Source organism: Acomys russatus, chromosome 8 (assembly GCF_903995435.1).
Source record: "Acomys russatus chromosome 8, mAcoRus1.1, whole genome shotgun sequence".
Taxonomy (NCBI): Eukaryota; Metazoa; Chordata; class Mammalia; order Rodentia; family Muridae; genus Acomys; species Acomys russatus.
Window position 1 is genome coordinate 72,603,185 of NC_067144.1, and position 21,117 is coordinate 72,624,301.

Consider the following 21,117-nt stretch of genomic DNA (forward strand, 5'->3'; position numbering starts at 1 on the left):
ACACACACACACACACACACACACACACACACACACACGTACCACACCACACACATGCACACATACATAGCACACACATATGTACACACCATACACACATATGCACATGCACACATACATATACTCACACTCTTACATACACACATGCACATGCACCCTTGAGTACACTCACACATATCACATGCTCACACATGCACACGTACACACACCACATACATACATACACTCATGCACATACATACATACACACTCACACACACTGGCACACACAGGCAAGCATGGCAAAACATGTACATTCATACATGCAAGCATGATCTCAGGCTAAGAATACACCTCTGTGGTAGCAGAGCATTTGCCCCAAGTTCCAACCCAGTAGGCCCAAGTGCGTTTTCATCAGATCAGCACAGGCTCCCACTGAGTGAAGTAGATGAAATCCCTTGCACACTCCCTGTGCAAGGCTCTGTGGGTGTCCCCATTCCCTGTGCAAGGCTCCATGGGTGTGCCCACTCCCTGTGTAAGGCTTAGTGGGTGTGCCTACTCCCTGTGCAAGGCTCTGTGAGTGTACCTATTCCCTGTGCAAGGCTCTGTGGGTGTCCCCATTCCCTGTGCAAGGCTCAGTGGGTGTGCCCACTCCCTGTGTAAGGCTCAGTGGGTGTGCCTACTCCCTGTGCAAGGCTCTGTGAGTGTGCTTGCTTCCGTTGTTTCCTTTGTGCAGGCATCGTAACTGGCCAGGACCAGGCTGCCCTCTCCCATCACGGCTCATAGTGCTCACCAGTGGCTGGCTGTCCAGCTGCGGCCTTGGGGCTGACACATGGCATCCTCTCCACCACAGAGGCATCTTGGGAACACAGTGAGGCTATGGGTCAACAAGGCAGAACCTGGTGAGTGCGGCTACTTCACCATGAGGCAGGTAAAACACTTCCTGACTCATTTGGGGGGCACATTAGAGCAGCCACCGGCTGGGGGAAGGTGGTTCAATATAGAGAAACCTTTATTTTCAGCAGAAGGGATTGTACCAAGTTGGACTCTGAAGGCTGCACAGCTGTACCAGTGGGGACCCCTTATCAGCAAACAGGCTTTATGGTACTAGCTTTGTGGTTTTCTTTCTTTTTGCGTGTAGGCACACACGTGTGGTGCAGCCTTGGGTGTGTTCCTCAGGCATCTGCCACCATTTTCTTTATTTGACCCAGGGCCCCCTTGCTGTCACTGAGCAGGCCCCAGGGACATGACTGTCTCTGTGCTCTCAGCACTGGGATTGTAAGCGTGCGCTGCTACACACTTGTAAATCTAAGTGCCTCGGTGTGGGTATGTACTCACAGAGGTCAGAAGAGGCTGTCAGGCTACAGTTACAGGAAGTTGTCAGTCACCTAACCTCGGTGCTGGAACCTGAGCTCAGATCATCTGCAAGAGCAGTGCGTGCTCATAGCCACTGGGTCGTCTCTCCGTCCTCTACTCCCAGCATTTTGCACATGGGTTCTGGGGATCCAACTCGGGGACTGCTCTCTATACCAGCAGATCTTAGTGGAAACCAGAGCAATAGAAACAGATCTCTGGGGTCACAGAGAGCTAATGGTGGGTGAGACGTGTACATCTTGTCCTTACAAAGACTCCCACATATGCAAGTCTCCCAAGCACAGCGTCCCTGGGCTCTCTGTCAAACACCCATGGCAGCCCAGGTCCTACTCGGCAGACTTACTGTGATGCTTTTCCAGATTTGGCTGTAAGATGTGCACTACTTGTTATGGTCTGCCGTGATCCAGAAGGAGCTGGAGGCAGCTAGCTTAAACACACAGCTATGAAAAGCCAATTCAACTTCTCTCTCTCGGTTAAGATGCTATAAATAGAAAAGGTTGGAACCCTTATTATAAAGTGACTATTCATGAAGATCACCTTATTTGACAGCAGACAGACATTTCTAATACATGAATACACCTAAGCATATGTCCAAATTTTTTTCTTTTGACCTTAAAATTATAGCCAACATGTAATGTTTTCATTTTCAAGGAAATCTGATGTCATCCTGTAAATTACACAGAAAAAAAAAAATTATTTTGGCATGGGCACAGCTAAATAATCCTGATAATTTGGATACACTCTTCCATCCTCACCTTTGTGTGGCAGTGAGAGTCTCCTGCTTGGATCCACCCCGGGATGCCTCCGGCCAGGACTTTAATTGGTCTCATTCCTTCAACGTTGAAGCACATTGCTTTCCATTTTTTTTTCTTCTTTCTGTGGATCACCTGGACTCCCACATTCCTGCGATTTATTAAAACATTCAAATGCCAATCCCTTATTCGTGTTTTTATAAATATACTCTTGACTCTCTGCCAAGCAGAAAGGAATGTATGCATTCTCTGATCAGTTCTAGTTTTGATGGGACCTTATCATAGTGTGGGGCCCAGCATGCTGACTGGGGTCACTGTTGTAATCACCTGTGAGCCAGTTGGCTTCCTCAAGTGTCCCTCCTCCATGTGCTGACCAGAGAATGAGGGAGAGACACATTCCACTGCCCGGCTGGGATGCTGCTCGGTCCATCTTCCTCCTCCTCCTCTGGTCTCAGGTGCACATGGCAAGGCCATTGCCCAGCTGGTTATCGAGCGAGGTGGATGGTGTCAATCCTGCTCACTGCTACTCCAGCGCGTGTCCCTGACATTGATTTTTTCTTAACAAAGGAGAGCCACCCTGTGCCTGCCAGAGCCCCGAGCACCCGGTTCCTGCAGGGCCTCAGGACATCCTGGTCTTGCACGAAAGCTGTTCTGGTGAGAAGGGACCCAGCAAGGCCTCGAGTGTTTGGAGAATCTGTTTTATAGGATGTGGCCCGGGCAGGTTTCCTGTTGACTTAGTTCCCGTCCCAGCAAAGCCAAACAGCCTGTGCTTGAGGAAGGATGAACACCACAGCAAGAGTGGGAAGGAGGTTCCGGCCCTCCTGGCGCTTGGCTGGCAGCTGCTGCAGAGGGAAATGAGCTCCCACTGTGTGAGGGCATGTGGGCCTGGATTGGTGGACACCAGGCTTCTCCAGGCTGTACCAGAGGCCTCCCTCCCTCCCCTGAAGTGGATAGTTTTTATTTTTCTCATCAATGGCTTTATTTATTTAACAAAAGACGAATATCCGATAAATCACAGAATATCGTGAAACGGGACAGCATGCCATCTTTCTGAAAATAGGGGTGACGTCGTGTCCAGCTCCTGAGGTAGCTCAGCACACATGATCTCCCTGTAACAAACTACCCTGAAGCAGAGTAATTCCCAAGCAGCTTTCGTTTGCTTCTCATAGTTCTGGGGGCACAGAGGGCCCAGACCACGCAGCTAAGAGTCAGGGCCTCCTGGGAGCTGGCTCCCTTCAGATGTACGCTCTCTGTGTCCTTACATGACACAGAAGATGGCAGCTCCCTTGGAACTTGAGGTCGCCACCCCTATCTGTGCCTTTTTGTCTCCCATAGACCCAATCTCTTGACACTACGCTTTGCGACCTTGGTTACAACATAATGAATCCAGAGGGACTGAAACCCTCACAGAGTAGCCTTTTGCCTCACCCCGTTCACACCTATTTCTCCACACGTTTATCTCATTGCACTAGACTTCAGAATCCTTACGCACTGCGGCTCAGCTCCCAAGTGTAAATTTCAGAGCATGCCCTAACAAGCGCCTCATCCAGTGTGAACTGGACTGGACTTAGTAGTTTTCTGCTTCTGGGGCAAAATGTGGCAGGCTAGGTAGTTTATAAAGAAGATGAACTTGTTTGTAACAACCCTAGTGATGTTTTATACACTTCAAAGTGAAGGTTCTGGATCTCTTACAGGCCTCCTTGTTATGTTATCATGTGGAGGGCATCCGATTGTTAGCAGAAGAGGTTGGGGTGGTGGGAACATGAGGCCTGAAGGAGACTAAAGCCATCCTCGCCACCAGGACGCTCCTGCGGTAACCAATGCATTGTGACTGCAACATCCAAACAGGATGACAAATTCTCTTGGCCTCACTCTCTCTTAAAGTTGTTGTTGTCATTGTCGTTGTTGTTGCTTGAGACAGGGTTTCTCTGTGTAGCCTTGGCTGTCCTGGACTCACTTTGTTGACCAGGCTGGCCTCGAACTCACAGCGATCCACCTGCCTCTGCCTCCCAAATGCTGGGATTAAAGGCGTGCACCACTGTGCCTGGCTAAAGTTCCTCTTCTTAATACCGTCATGGTGGCAATTCGGTCTCAACATGGCTTTTGCAAGGGACATCCCTATAATAGCATAATCTCCATATATGACCCTATGGTAAAGTCAAATAATACGCCCCCAAACAGAATTGAGAGGAAGGGGGAAGCCTGTCAGCCTGGGTAGCAAGACTTTCTGGGTCAGACTGAGCAGTAGAAAATAAATAAATAAAACAGGTAAAATGGATCCAACAGAGAAGAGTCGGGGAGAAAAAGTAAGAAAAGGTGACCTGAGAGAGCCAGTCTGTCCTCCGGGAGCCTCCGGGGGCTGCACAGAGGCAGCGCAGGGGACTGTGTGATCACTGCTGCTAAGTACGCGAGAAAGACGCAGAGCGCGGACAGCTCACAACTGTGCAGTGGCCTGAGCTCTCTCTGCTCTATTCCTGAAGTTCCAAGCATGTCCAGCCCAATGCCCAGGAAAACTGTGGTCTGTGGACGGGCCCAACATGAAACAGTCAACAGACTTAGAACATGAGCGCTCTCTCTCTCTCTCTTCTTTCTCTCTCTCTCTCTCTCTCTCTCTCTCTCTCTCTCTCTCTCTCTCTGTGTGTGTGTGTGTGTGTGTGTGTTTATTACCATGTAACTCGAGTATGCAGATCTTATGTTTAAGCTGTAGGTGACAATGTCATGTAATGCCTAAAGGTTGGGCACACCTGGTAAATAATTCCTTTACCCTCCAGGCATCATGGTGAACTGAAGATGGCTTTCACATGGCACCCTCCAAGTGGCTCACCCTCATCCCCACAGCATGATGGTGGAAACAAGTCTGGAATCTTCTCTGTCCTTGAGGTTCTTCTCGTCACAGACTCACATGCAGGCTTAACCCTGGCTTTATTTGGAGACACGGGATCTCATCATGTTGCTCAGGCCGGCCTGGGAATTCCTGGGCTCACGTGACCCCTCTGACCCAGCCTCTTGAGTAGCTCTTGCCCTGCAGAGAAGTTTGTCAAAGACCAATGTCACCATGCATGCTATTCTCGGTTGGTCTTACTGAGGGTTAATGCCTCACCTTAGTCACCTGCATGCATGCTTGCCTGCGCCTACCCCTGCCTTTAAAGCATATCTCCTTCCCAAGAATCCTTGAAGTATCACAGCTGGCTCCCACCATTATCATCCTGGAGAGTTCCAGAACATCGCAGTACAATGGAACCCAAGAACACCCTGTAATGTCCACTGGAGACCATCTCTAAATAAGTTCTTTCCCAGGAGTCTTCTCAGGCTTCCAGACCACTGGATTCTGGGCTCCAGCTGCTATGAACTTCACAGAGAGCCAACCCTTCAGAATCTGGAATAAGCAGGTTTGAGTTGTTAGCCTTCTCAGACCTACACACACACACACACACACACACACACACACACCTGTAGAGAGTAAAAATCCTTTGCTCTGTAGATTTTGATGAAAGAAGTCAAGGAAACTCTCATGGGCAGGAGGCTGGCAAAGACAGGGAGACCAGATGGGAGCGTTCAGGGCAGGGCCAGAGGCGTTCCAGAATGTTGAAGTATCAGAACAGGAGGGCTCTGAGCTTCCGTATGGACAGTGTGACCGAAGTGGCGGATAGCCCACGTTCTTGGTGGCCATAGGGGTAAGCGTGTCTTCTCACTGTGTTACAGAGGCTGCTGCTGTGTCTCACAACTTCCCATCTCACGAAGCAACCGTGTCCTGGAAAACAGCTGGAGCTGAATGCCCTCCAATGACATTTCTTGGTTAGAACTTTGGCATGCCGTTAGCTTAAGTCCCACACACCCAGGTTAGGTGTAGCCTGCCACACAGCCAAGCATGGTCAATGGAGGGACACATATCACATTAACAGGGAACTAGGGGTATGAATAATCATGATATCAACCCTAATGACTACAGGTAGGGCATCTCAAACCTTGTGATACACCCGGGTAAACTGAGACACAGAGTAGAGATGTGGCTTGCCTACAAAGCACGAGGTTGCCGCATCAGCAACTGCACTGTATTCCTTAGCCATCGATCTTGGTCCTTAGCACCCCAACGTGCCCTCTAAGATACCTTCTAAAATGTCTCCCAAGTTGCTGGCGAGTTGGTAGGGCATTTTTACTGTGCCAGAGACTTTGCTCGGCTACTGGAGTGCATGGCTCTCCAAGTCACAGAAAAAGATGCAAGCTCTCATTTTCCCCTCTAGGCCCCACAGACCCTGGTGGAGGGGCAGCTCCTGGTGCCTCAGGAACACACTCTGGGAAACAGCAGCACGACACCACTAATCAAGTGGACTCTAATTTGCCCCTGGAGGTATGAAATATGGGTTTGATGTCACTATGAGGAATATTTTAAAATAACATAGCCCGCCTGTGAATTCTTCGCAGCTTAGACTGTCCCTTTTAGGACATTTGCACGACTCTGTAGGGCCATCGTTAATTTTGACTATTTTTTTTCCACTTTCATTTCTTTTCAATTTTAGCCAAAAATGCAATAAATGTCATGGAACAGATCTTTGTGAGGCCATTGGTGGATGAATCATGGGGTATCTGGAAAGTGTTTTTGCTTTTCTGGTGAAATGGTCTTTTTCTCTTTAATAAGAAACAACAAATACTACATCTCCTGCCTCAACAATAAAAATGTCTTACAAAACAAAAGCCTGGGCTTTGGTGCGTCATGACCACATGCCTCTTGACTCACAGTGCATCTTAGGGAACCTAAGTGGCCTGTGTTTGGAGCTGTGAATCTGTTCTGGAAAAGCCTTCAGAAATCAGACCATCTCAGGCCACAGGGGCATTTTTTTTTTTCCACAATGATTCCTTTGATTTGTAACATGTGAAAGCAAAATAAGCTTTATATGATTTTTTTTTTATTTCCACAAACCCTTTAAAAAGTAAGACCCCAGTCAAATGACTCAAAATAAGACTGAACTACACTCCAGAATCTGTCTATCGGAGTTCTCTGACCAGATGGAAGGGAGATGTCAAAGAGCCAGGTCTGGGAAGGCTGTTGCCTGCCTGTCCCCTGGACCCCACGTAGCTGAGGCCCTGAGGCGGGTGGAACAGAGCAGGTCATCCGCCCAGTCTCCTGGAGCCTCAGTCCATGGCTGTGCCCTCAGGTCGCAGAACAGGCCCTGAGACAGAATCTGTGCCAGGGAGGGAGACAGAGTTCTGCAGAGCTGCTCTTTGAAGAAAAATGTATTTCTGGGCTAAGATATACTCAGAGGTAGAATGAACAAGTTGCCGGCATCTACTCCCAGCAGGGGAAATAGAAGAAAGAAGGAAGGAAGGAAGGAAGGAAGGAAGGAAGGCAAAAGAGAGCAGGAGGGAAGGACTGGGGCTGCAGCTTGGTCGACAGTGCTTGTCTAGCGCGTGAGACGTCCTGTGTTCAGTCCCCAACACCTTATAAACCAGATGTGGTGGCAAACACTGATAATGTCAGTGCTCAGAGAGGCAGCAGGACCTGAAGTCCGAGGCTGCCCATCCTCAGCTGCATAGCAGGTTTAAGGCCAGCCTGGGCGACATGAGACTCCTGCTTGAGGTCTGCCCTCCTCTTCCCAAGTCTCCTGAAGGTTGGACATCCTGTAAACCCCAGTGTGTCCAGGCGTGGTCGTTGAGATCATATGCTGAGTCCGGACAGTGTACCCGAAGACTGCTTCTCTCTAGAACTTGGGGTACGTAGGGAAGAAATGACGCCAGACCCTCAGTGGGTCTGGAAGACCTTGTCTCCTTCATGGCTCTGATGTGTCTCTGTGTCCTCCTACTAACACAGACCATGGACTGACATGACACACCACTGGCCTCCATGTTTCAGGGCCATCTCCACCTGGTGCAAAACTGTTTGATATCTCAATATTCAGTTAGCTACAATCATTTGGACACATCCCAAGTAATATCCATATACACTTTATATGCTGAAGACTAGCATATTGAAAAATAGGTATCTATCACTGACCATTTGGGACTATTTGTTTTAGTGATGCTGACTAGCATATCAGCTCATATCTCTTCCAGAAATAAGTGTGTTTAAACAACACATACACACACACAAGCACACAGAGCATTTGGACCATATGCATAAATTTGCATGTGATTGCTATTGTTGTGTCAGGACTACGCTTGCTTCTTTTCTTAGTGGCCTACATTAAGTCCAAAATGATTGGATTGAAAGTATATTTCAGGGCAGGAGAGATGGTTTGGCAGCTAAGAGCACTGTCTGCTCTTCCAGACAGCCTGCGTTGCACTCCCAGCACTCACATGACAGCTCACAGCCACCTGTGACTCCATCCCAAGGAACCCACGATCTCCTCTGGCCTTCACAGTCACTACACACACGTGACACGTGGCATGGATATAGGTAAAACGCCCATAATATTATAAATCTTTTAGACTTGCTATGTTGTTAGTCGGCAAGCATCTCCCACCACTACAGCGGTTCCTTCTGCAGAGCCCTGCCCACCCAGCCCTGATTCTGTGGCGAGTCCATAGAAAGGAGAACAGCAGCATGGAGGAGAGAATGTACTCCCCTCTGGGCTAAAGAGAGGAACGTCTGGGCTTTTCCTTGTTCTGGGACCTTGTGTTCCCACACACTACACCTCATACCCCAGTAAGGAGAGAAAACCCCCCGCCATTGCTCTGGTTCATCCATGTCCTATGTTGACACTGGTCAGTGGGCTATTGATTTGTGCAGAAGAAAACAACAGTTTAATGAGCACTCCTCCCCCCCCCCTCCACCAGTTCCCTGAACTTCATCTCAGAGGACACACTCCAGGGAATGAGTGACCCCAGGCATCCCACATTCAGGGTGTGTGGCCACTTGCCTTTTCTATGCCTTTGGGGAAGCTGACCATAAGACAGTGGACATTCCGTGGACTAAGTAGATGTCACAACGGATTGAGACACATTTTGCAGTGTTGTCACTGTTCCGGCTTTCTCAGGGGACAGTAGCCTCCTGAAGCAAGCCCGGGCATCATCGGCACTCCCACGTCTGCACGTCCTTTGTGAGGCAGCTGCAAAGAGAGAGGCTGTGTACACTCCGTGCATGTTTTTCTAGCAGGGCAGTAAGAAAACATTTGCTACCTGTGGTGTTCCTGGAAGGCAGTGAAGCACACTGTCCAACATGTGGGTTGCACTATCTCTGCCTTGAGCTTGGCTCTCCAACATGTGCTCACTGGGCGCCCACCATGGGGCAAGGTCTCCTAGAAACAGCAACTTACACTGGTGGGTGATGAAGTAGAAAAAAGCACCAGACATTCTAGATATTTCATATTACTGTGTCTGTAAGAGAGGATGAAGACTGTTCCACAAGATGCATGGGCCTGCATGTGTGTGTGTGTGTGTGTCAGTGTGTGTGTCTGTGTATCTGTGTGTCTGTGTGTGTGTGTCCCTGCCATCTGTCAGCTCATGTCCTGCCATGTACCATTTTCTGTGATGCTCGCTGGTAAGGTAGGTGAGGAAGGCTTCTCTCCGGGTCCTCCTGGCTTAGCTGTAGAAGCATCACTTCAACATGTGGTGTCTGTGACTCTGCCCTTTGACGTATCTGAGGTCATTAAAGCAGTAGATGAATAAAACTAAGATTATTTCTGCATTGGGGCCAAAATCATTATAAAACTTGGGCCTAATTATGTCACTCAAGGAGCCCAAGGTAGGCTCTAAGGGCAGGCTGTGTTTTCAGACTGTAATTTGAGGGGAAATACCTTTTAGGTAATTGCTAAGCTCTGATCTTTCTAACAATGAACATTAGGTATGCAGTGGTTATTCAGACGTTTGAGTCTGAGCTTCAGGGGGATGGGTGCCTCCTCCTGCTTTGCCAGGCTTGGTCTGTTTTGTTGTGGAACTAACTGTGTCGAGTGCACTTGCTGTGTTTGCAGCAGCTCCAAGCTTTTGGGGATGTGACAACACATGACCAAGACACAGCTACGCAGACCCCAGCACCTTCGGGTCTAGGTACAGCAGCACAGCCCCAGGATACCAGCGAATGTGCCCTGACTACTGCACCCACCAAGTGACAAGGTCTTTAGGGCTTGTGCAAATCCTAAAATCTCAGAGAAGGAGTATCTCCACCGGCTTAAGCAATCTTGGATGTTGACTCTGCAGCTGCCGAGCTGTGTCAGTCTCTGGAAAGTAATGGTGTCCCCATGCAATCTGAAGAGATGGTACCCGAGGCTGCAGTGCTTTCCAAAGAAAGTGTTCTCTGTGATGAACATTCTCAGAATGTTCATTTTAAAGATTTTAAAGAGATAAAGGAGGAAAAGCTTGGCGAGGCTCTGGCAGAGAGGTAAACGGAAACAGGAGGCTGGGGGAGGCGGGCAAGAAAAAAGAGAAGGAAGGAGTTTTAGAAGATAAACAGCTCACTAAAGCACAGGTCTTTCTAAGGGTGATTAAAATATTGTGTTTTCCTGACCAGGCATGGTGGTGCACTCCTTTCATCCCAGCACTCAGGGAGATAGAGGCAGGAGTGTATCTCTGTGAGTTCAAGGCCAGCCTGGTTTACCTAGTGAGTGTCAGGACAGCCAGAACTACAAAATAAGACTCTGTCTTTAAAAAACAAAACAAAACAAAACAAACAAATAAATAAACAACATAGTGTGGCTCCCTTTATTCCCCACAATAGCATATAACCTATTTTCAACACACACGGGAACTAGAAAGAGTTAAAATTTATGCCCTTCCAAGACTTTCCCAGTAGAAAGCTGAGGCCTGTGGCAGTGAGCTGTCCTTGCTCCATGGCCTTCCAGCAGCCTCCAATCCCGGCTCTACCAGGTGGCTCTGTGACCATAGGCCACCACCTCTTGCTTTATCACCATTGGTCTGGAGCTCAGGGTCTCTTCTGCAGTTCCTTTGCCTGAGCCCACGGTTATTATGGGAATACAAAGCATCCACCAGGGGGCGCTTGGTTGCCTGCCTGTGGTGGCTGTGGGTGGAGACGGACCTTGGGGACAGGTGAGGGACCCTCTAGTGTTCCCACTGTCTTGGCATGCTTCCAGATGTCCAAGGGCGTGAGGACTTCTCAGGGTCAGCGTAGAATTTGGTACAATTCGACTGCCAAGTGTTCTGTACTTTCACCCACACCTCTGAACAGCTGCTGTGAGAAGTGTGTACTGCTGACATTGGTGGTCCAGGGCTGATCATCTGGGAAACTCCGCAGAACGTTCATTATGGCTGCAGCTGAAGACAGGAATCTGGAAGGTGGCTGAGGTGTGTCAGGGGGACTTTTGACCCTGGCCATCTATCATTGGCTGCTGAGAACTGGGTCTGTAGCCAGAGGGACGCTGTCTGACGTGGGAAGTGGTCAGGGATTGGGTGGGGGGGGAGTTCGGGTGGAGTGGTGGCTCGGGGTAGGAAGGGGTAGACGATTGTGCCCACACTGGTATCCCAGAACGTCCACAGAGCATCGAACCTGCAGTCAGCTGCAGCGACATTGCTTCTCTGCTAGAGTCTCCACAGCGGGCATGGGACCTGCAGTGTCAACGAACGTGGGTCTGAGTGAGGACAGTGCTTGGCCACTCACACGCTGGTCAGCTCTGTGACCCAGTGACATCTCTGCTTGAGCTCTTTGGGGTACCACGGCAGGGCCTCTGAAGGTGACATCCCAAGCCTTGCCCAGCATGCTTGCTGTGAGCCGTGTGTCCCTCAGGCAGAAATACTGAAGTTCAAGTCCCCAGTGGGAAAATGACCACATTTGGAAAAAGCAGCTATAGCATTTCTTAGAATGAGGCCACACTCAAGTGTGATGGCTCCTGAGTCAGTGTGACTGGTGGGCTCCTAAGGAAAGATGCGCCAGAGATGCAGAGAACAGGGCCGTGTGACAAGAGAGGTTGCAACAGGCAGAAGACAGAACCCACCGGAAGGAACAGAAGCTGGCAGTCAAGGCAGGATGCTCCCTGGGCTCCGGGTGGTTCCTGTGTTCAGAACTGTCACCCAGCGTGGAGCGCTCTGTTACAGAGGGGGAAGTGAGAACAGGAGTGTCTCACACAGTGTGAAGTGGGAAAACAGGCAGCATCTGTTCTCTTCTTCAAGCAGCGTCCATTACTTTGCCCTTGCTAACACAGGACACAGGGCAACAGCTGGAAAGATGACGACTTGACTCACACCCTGACATCCAGCTAACAGTGGCATGTGCTTGTAGTGGCTGCGCCGAAGAGGTGGGGACAGGTAGATTCCTGGGGCCTAGACAACCTCACCAAATCAGGGAGTCTAGGCCCCAGTGAGAGAGAGCAAAACAGCAACAAAACGTGGCACCTGCACATACACACACCCCCCCACACACACACACAGACAGAGACTTGAACATAGAGCGTTTTTATAAATTATTCCAGACCTGCTCTGTGCCCCACTGACAGCATGGAGCAAGGTCTCAGCTCTTAGGGGAGTCTTTAACGTTCTTCAGGTTCAGCTAAGTCCCCTCATGGCAGGGATGGAGATGAGTGACAGGCTCAGAGGGATGAGGAGCGGTTGTCCCTGCAACACCCTCTCCAGTGGCCTCTGCCATGTCTATGTAGTGCAGCCAAGCTCAAAAGCCGGCACTGTCTGTGCTGTGGATTGAAGTATAGCCTCCCACCCGATTCCTAGGCTGGGGTCCTAAGCCTGGGGCCTTGTGCGGGAGAGCGGCTAATTACATTACAGATCTAATTAGCACATTAATACAAATGGAGCAAAATGAGATTTAATCCAAAATGCAGTTTAAATGAGATATCCTTACAAAGGGGGAAATCCGGACACAGGCATAGAGAAATAAAAACCACAGAAAGACTCAGCTAGGAGGTGGCCATCTACAGGCCAAGGAAAGCCACCTTCAGTTCACACTTGCTGCCTCCAGGGGCAGGCTCTAAGGCCTCAGTGTATGACACTGTTGAGGCAGCTGGAGCTCACTATTCCAGCAGGAAATTCCAGATGGGGAAGTTGGGCCTAAGTGGCCATAGGTGTAGCCTGTGTGCCTGATGGCTGTGAGTTCGGGGGGACCCTGGATATTCAGAAAGGACACTGCTGGTGTAGGAGAAGGAAATGGTCAGAAGGACTTTCCTGGTGGCATCTGGCCATGGTCCCCCAAGGAGGTCTGGGGATGGCAGCAGCATCCAGCGAGCTCTGGGACTTAACTGTCCCGTCCAGCAGGATCAGTAATTACGGGGTCACGAGGGGAGCCATACCTGAGGGATGGGACGGGAAATAAAGAGGCGAGACCAAGTAGCGTTCCTATCAAGGTCCGTTTATTGAATCAAAAGCAAAAGCTTATATGGGGTGGAGGCAGGAACTAAGCAGTAGGAGGGGCCCGAGAATGTCTCTAGATAATACCACCAGGGGAACATCTTGTGGTTTATCTCGGAACAGTTTCGATCTTATCTTAGCTAACTATCTCTCGGAAAGTCCCGAGCTAACCTGCTAAACAACATCTGCAGGGGCTGAAAGGAGGAAGTTAGCTTTGGAACAGGGCATCAGTATCTTCCCATAGCCAGTAGACTCTTTTAACCTTGAATGACCCCGGGCTGGCTCGGAACAGTTGACTATAAACTGGAGGAGCCTCCTCTGAAGACTAAGTCCTTCAGGCTTGTCCTGGTGTCAGCTGTGGCGTGGAGATGCAGCCAGCACTGCCTCCGTAGCCCAAGGAAGCTCCCCCTTAGGGACTTCCACTTGGGCAGAGGCAATTCGTGGTGATGCCGCAGAAAAGGCTTTCAGGCCGAGGCTGGGTGAAGCCAAGTTATTAAGCATCGACCAGGGACAGCACTAGCCTAAGACTGGTAAGAGGGGAACCAGCCAAACGATCCTGCTGCAGTGGAGCAACAAATGCCAATCTGTAGATGGAACCGATCTCACCAACAGGGTGAAGGGCAAATCCACACGGCCATCTCAATAGATGCAGAAACCATGTGTGAAGCCAGGCGTGGGGGCTCACACCCAGAATCCCAACACTGGAGAGGTGGAGGCCAGAGGGCCGGAGGTTCATCCTGGAAGGATGTAGCCACTGGTGTGATGGTGGCATCACTCTTAAGGGGATAACCAGCTGTTTTCTGGTTGGATTGGTGCTTGTTCCTCCTGAGGAAGCCACGCCTATCATACAGCAGGCTGGCCAAGGCCCCACCGCTGGGGAAGTCATAGACACCAGTGGGGAAGTTACTGTTGTCTCGCTAAATGGACATGCTTTGTCTGATGAGCTGACTTCTAAACGGTTTCATTTGTGCTCATGGACTGGTTTTCTCAGCTCTTTGGTGAGAGATGCTTCTTTTTTGCTGCTGAGACCTGTAACGGGTCACTGCTGAGAACAGATGATGACTGTTTAGTGTTCAGCCCTAAACGGGAGATCTGCACCATCCTCCTGAAGGTGCGGGATACATCGTGGGTCAAGGCGCAGAAAGAATGTAAGAGCTTGCGGAAGGAGGGGCCGGCGTAGGACTTCACCTGGCCATGCCGTGGTCATTACAGCCAGGGGCTCACAGCTGCTGTGATCACCAAACTTGAACAAGAGGCCCTGCCAGCCTCTTTCATGAACATGGGGGTGGGGGGGGGGGGACTCACAAGGCCCCACCCCTCCCTGAGGAGCAATTGGCAGTTACTGCTTTCTGAGGAGTTCGGAGACATTCTTTTCTGTGCTGTGGTCACTGGTAAATTACCCATAATCTCTCTCCTGTGCTCATGTAAATTAATCTCAAAGAAGTTCATTAGGGAGAGGGAGGAGCTTAGCAGGAGTAGGGAAATATGGTTGTAGTACACTACACACCTGTATGAAGCTATTAAAAAAATTTAAAAATCTGCCAGGCAGTGGTGCAGCTAAGGCAGAAGCAGGCAGATCTCTGAGTTTGAGGCCAGCCAGGGCTACACAGGAAAACCCTGTCTCAAAATATGATTTCTGTACTGCAAAATAAAGCCAAACTCTGGAAACCAAAAAAAAATTTTTTTTTAAATCTACATTTAAAACTTAAGATTTGGGGCTGGAGAGATGGCTCAGTGGTTAAGAGCACTGGCTGTTCTTCCAGAGGTCCTGAGTTCAATTCCCGGAAACCACATGGTGGCTCACAACTGTCTGTAATAGGAGGCGATGCCCTCTTCTGGAGTGCATGAAGACAGCTTACTTATATACATAAAATAAATATCTAAAACAAAACTAAAACCCTTAGGATTCAAGGGCACCCTGAAGGTTACGTGAAACTCCATGTTGGGGTGTTGGGGATCAAGATAAAATTCAGCTTGTTTTCATGATGAAAACTCAACATACTCAGGACAGAAGGACATCCCATAATAGGGAGGAGATTGTACCCAGCAACCTCACCACAGAGAGCAAACTGGTTTGGTTCTGTCAGAGGGACTTCTTGGCCCCGGCTACACCAGCTCCCTTTTGATTTCTTAAGTGATCCAATTGACTTGCTTTTCGGCATGTTTTGTTTTGTTTTTTTAATGGGCACACAGGTTTCAATAGGACATTTCAGTACATACGAGAGCAATGATGCGGTGAGCCCGGGCAACATGTCTAATCGAGGTTTCTGGAAATATGCAACTCTTCTACTGACACTGCAAAGGATTCTCATGGCTGTTTAGGATGCAAACGCTGAAGACCTTCCACTGGAGGCCCAGAGCGTGCAGGGATCTAAGCTCTCAGCCCGTCCCCCTAACTGCCCATCTTCTCCCCGCTCCACCCAGCACATGCAGCAAACTGCCTGCCTGACCTCGCTGGAACTGTGCATGGATGGCTGCGGAGCATCTCGCAAACAGAGGGGCATACGTGGCTGTGCATAGCGGTTGGAAATGTGAAGACGAGAGATATTTACCAAAATAAGAGCTGAAATTAGCATTCCCAGATGGCAGAGCATTGGCGGCTAACAACCAGGGCACCAGGCTCCAACCTTCACAGGACTCATTTGAATAATCCTTCCTAACAGTGCAGACTGGCTTGCAGGAAAGCCTGTCGATGGAGGGAGGGAGGAAAAGATTCCGAGAGAGAGCAAGTCAAACAGGGAAAGACACTTAAGAGGAAAACAAATGTACAAGCGTGTCTCTTAAGTCCCTCCATCTATAGGGATTTGTAACTCACGAAAGCCCTGGAATGAAACACAAATCAAAAAGTGACCGAGAGCCATAATCCACATTCCTAAACAAGCTGTCTTTTCCGGCAATGAAAACGGAGCCGGACTGTAAATATACAGTCTCTCTCTCTCTCCATCACTGCAGCTTCTTTCATTGCTTTCTTAAAATATTACCGAGCAAACAAATCCCACATTCTAATCCATTACAGCCCAGTCCCATATCTAATCAACTTGAAGCCGGGCCATATGGAGCAGTGCAAACATTCTTTTTTCTTAAAATCAATGTGAGATAAGCAAAACAGGAAATTGGAGGTGGGCGACCAAGAAAACGATACCCCAATGGTAACCTGAGCAGCCAAGCTGCTAAAACCTTCCTGCGCCATAAAAATAGAGCTTCTTGGGATGGGGTTCACACACACACACACACACCCCAACTGCAGTCCATCAGCTGTAGGATTCGGTGCAAATCACTGTCTGGCTCTTTCTCGCCTCCACTGTCTGCACAGCATTCTGGACTTCAGGATCCTGGGCAGCAGGCGTTGCCACCTGCTCCCATGAAGCCTGTGTGGTCCAGCCTGCAGCCGAGCTGCTGAGAGCACAGATGCGCCCATGTGCTTCCCTAGCACCTGTGCAGACGGAACTCTGTCTGTCTAAAGCATTCTCGCAAGCCTGGAACTGTTCACATTTTGAGGGGGTGGTCTCTGCTGGAGCTGGAGAATGGCTGTCCACTGCCCACAGCAGGATGTCCAGCCAGTTGTCCAGTAACACCGTCCCTGGCCACGACCATTGACAATCTGTAGATATTGCCAGCTACCCCTGAGAGACAGGGACAAAACTCACCTTTAGTTGAGAATGCCTTTTTATATTTTCTTGCATATGCATGATTTAAGTGTATGTGTTGTAATGCAGTATTCACAATTGAGTGTGTGTGTGTGTGTGTGTGTGTGTGTGTGTGTGTGCAAGTTGACATCAGGCGTCTTCCTTACTCTCTCTTTACCTTATATATTGAGTCAAGGTTTCTCACTTGAACTCGGAGCTTTCCCAGTCAGCCAGTCTAACTAGCCAGCTTGCCGGGGATCCCATCCCTGTGCCCCCACACACAGGGATCACAGGTAGTTGCGTTGTATGGGTGCCGGGCATCTGAACTCCAATCATTACACTTCTGCAGCGAGTGTGTTACGGGCGAGCCACCTCCTCAAAGCCAGTTGAAAACTTAGACTCAGAAGGAACTGCTGGTAGAAAGAATTCAAGTCTTCCAGGCCCAAACTGAGCCTCAAAGTTTTCAAAGTTGGTATTTGGAAGGGAGATTGAATGACCTAAATTAGCATGAATAAACCGCATGGCCCCCAAGTCTAAGGCTGGCTTCTTTCTCCACGGTGGAGAACCAAACCCATGCGTATCTGTTAGCTGGCAGAGGAACCTGGGGCTCACAGCCTGGAGGGAGGGGACCTGACACAGATGCTCGCCCCGAACATCCCCCCTGCCTTAGGTGTCCATCCTGTCTCCTTTGCCAAAGCACCAAGATCCCAGGTATTAACCCTGACCCTAACGTGGCAACGGCTTATGACGCTACTGATCCCTGAAGGCGGTAGGACTTTCCTAAGGGTCTCAGCATCTTGCAGCGGGTTGATTGTGAAGTGTCCCGCACAGGCTCATACATTTGAACATGGTCTCCAGCGGGTGGTGCTGCTGCTGTTTGGGAAGGTTAGGGAACCTTTAGGGGGTGGAGCCTGGCTGAAGAAATGAGTCACTGGGCCCCCATATTGACTTTTTATAGCCTGTTCTGCTCTCTCTCTCTCTCTCTCTCTCTCTCTCTCCTCTCCTCTCCTCCTCCTCTCTCTCTCCTCTCTCCTCCTCTCTCTCTCCCTCCTCTCTCTCTCCTCCTCTCTCTCTCTCTCTCTCTCTCTCTCTCTCTCTCTCCCTCTCTCCTCCCTCCCTCCCTCTCCCTCTCCCTCTCTCTCTCTCTCTCCCTTGTGCACTGTTGAAATGGACTCAGGTAGCTTCCTCTTCCCTCAATGATGGACGCTCTCCCTCTGGAACTGCAGCCCCTTTCTCCTGTAACCTACTTTATGCTGGGGTCTTTTATCACAGTGGCAGAAAGGTAACAGATATTTAAAGAACTTCTGGTGGCCACATGGTGTAGTAATTAAGGACAAAAGAATTGTCTGGGTGTGCTCCACAGTGGGCTGACAGACAACATTCCCTGGGGACATTGGTGAACACGGCATATTAACTGTCTGTTCTTACCAGCCTGTGACCTTGCAAGAACCCTCAGGAACTATGGCTGGCTGAGGCAGGACCTGAAATCTGGAGACAATCTAGACTTCTCACCAGGCCTTTCCTGTCCCTCACGCACTGGTGGCAGTATCCACAGGAGCCTGGCCTTTGGTCCTTGTCCTCTGGGATATGCATTCCCCACCTCTGGGGGCCTCAGGTCGTTTTATTAGACAATGCCAATGACAGAGTCCCAGCTGGAGGCCTGGAAGGACCTCCCTTCCCAGAGCCAACAAGCCTGGTGCATGCTGGGACATGTGATGCAGGATGGAGGGTTCTGGGTTGAACTCAGAGTTGTGATGCCTTTTCTGGAGTGGCTGTTGGTAAATGAGGTTCACTGAACCCTGAGCCAGTCCTCTGCAGCTGGCCTGTGGACCCTAGTGGGCTGCTTCCTCCATCTGTAGTCAACACACAAATCTGTCAGCCTGTCCCAAGATGCCTGGCCTAGGAGCTCTGGCCACCTCTGCCCAGTATAGCGAGGCCATGCACAGCTGAGCCTGGGGCAGAGCTGTTCCTGCCATTCTGGGTCATCCAAAGTGCCTGCCTTGCCTGGGCCAGCTGCCTCTGTCCATCCCTGGCATCTGGGTCTCAGGATGTGACAGTTAATCTTTGCTTGTGCCCCAGTGGCAGAGCGTTTGCCTAGTGTATGCATCTCAGGTTATGAGTTCAAGACCTGGCACCACAGATAAGTTGTCTGCCAATGATAAAAATAGGGCTTGTGGCAGGGATGATTCTGCTTTACCTGGTGACGTATTTAGATTGGGTGCCACTGGAGATCCAGAGGCTGGCATACACTCCTGATGCCTCCAGGTGTTCTGGGAGCCTGGCCAGTCTGAGCTGCCCCAGCATGTCCCTTCACCACTTCCCAGGTGGCAGCAATGTCCAGGCTGGTGACAATCTACATCTCTCTGTCCCCACACATGCATAGCTGTGAACTGCTTACACAGCAAAAAGCAGGCCTGGCAAAATCCAGAAAAATGTCAACAAAAACAAGCAGGAAGCAGCGTACATTCTTTCTGCATTTACAAAGCACCCTTCAAATGCTCCAGCCCCTGCCCTCCTGGCAAGAAGGTGGGCAGTGAAGGTGGGTACAAATTGTGTTTCTTTTTTTTTCTCCCCTAATGGTTTCAGAGTCCTGGGAACAAAGCTGAGACTTCACGAAGATTTAAATTTTTGTCTGGGAGTGTGAACCAGACAGAGTATGTGCAAGTTAGCTCCTGACATATCCAGAAATGCCACCATCTCCGACACTCAATTAGGGACGACAGGAAAACACCTACTTGTCCTCTTGGGGGAGCCAATGTGTATTGGTTTTCAATGTTTGCAACTAGTGACAAGCACCTCCGTGTGTAAGCCCGTTCCACCCACGAGCCATCTGTCTTCATCTCTAACGCACATTTGTGTTTCTTAGTCGGAAGAAACCCCTGGATGGCCTTGATGACTGTCTCGTTAACCCTGAGAGGACGGGGAAGTCTCAGCTTTCACAGTGCACCACAGAGGAAGGGGGTCCCCCAAGCCATGTCATCTGATAGCATTTACCCAACACAGGAAACACTTCCTACCGATGGGAGGATGGAGACCAGGGGCGAGAACTATGAAAGAAACTTAGCAAAGCATTAAAAAAATTTTCGTCAAAGTGAAATCAAGTTAGTAACAGACTTAAAAAGAGCTCAGAGTGAGGGCTCTTCTGCCCTTGGAGGCAGAGTGAAGAATTGTAGTCCGTCCAGAGCGCCCTAGTTTACTGTGGGAGCACACCCCAAGATGCTGACTGAATGATCTGTCCCCTAAGTCATCAGAATCTCTGCCTCCAATTTTATTTCTCTGCTTTTGTTTGAGCCTAGATGGACCAAACTCCATCACCAGGGTTGAGAGATGCTCAGTGGTTGAGGGACCTTTAGAGGACCTGAGTATCTGAGGTGCTTGTCTAGTGTCTGTAGGTACCAGACAAAAAAAGTGGTGCGCTGATATACCTGCAGGAAAAGCACTTATCCATGCAAAATAAAGTAAAAATTATTAAAATAAAAAGAATTCCCCATACAATATACCCATATGGCAGAATATTACAAAGTTCCAAAAAGTTGTAAAGTTCTGATGTGTGTTGCAAAGTGGGTAAACCTTGAACATATATTGAGTGAAAGGAACCAGACAGAGAAGCTCTTACGTTTATGTTGAACAGTCCCGAGAGACACATCCGCAGAGAGGGAAGACCGGTGGCTTGCACAGGGTTGGAGAGCAGGGTACAGGAGTGGGTAGCAACTGTTTAAAGAGTTCTCAGTTCCTGTGGGACAGTATAAGTTCAAAATTAACTAGATGGAGGTGACGACTGAACATCGTGACGCAGTTCGAGTCAACAGTCCTACTTTCTATGGGGTGCATTTTCAGGGCAGTTAAATCCGCATGTTGAGGACACATCTGCACCCCTGTGTTTACAGTAGCACTATTTATGATATCCAAAATACAAAACCAACCCATGTACCTTTGAATGAGTGGTGAAAATGGTATAATGACACCGAGGAATATTACACTGCCTTTAAGAAGGATGAAATATTACCTTTTTCAGTATGAGTGTGCCTGGAGGTCATTATGTTAAGTGAAATAAGCTAGCCCATAAAGTCGAACACTGCGAGTCCTCCCTCAGGAAGAATGGCAGACATTGATGCTATAGCAATGCTGAGCATGGGCTAGTGAGATGG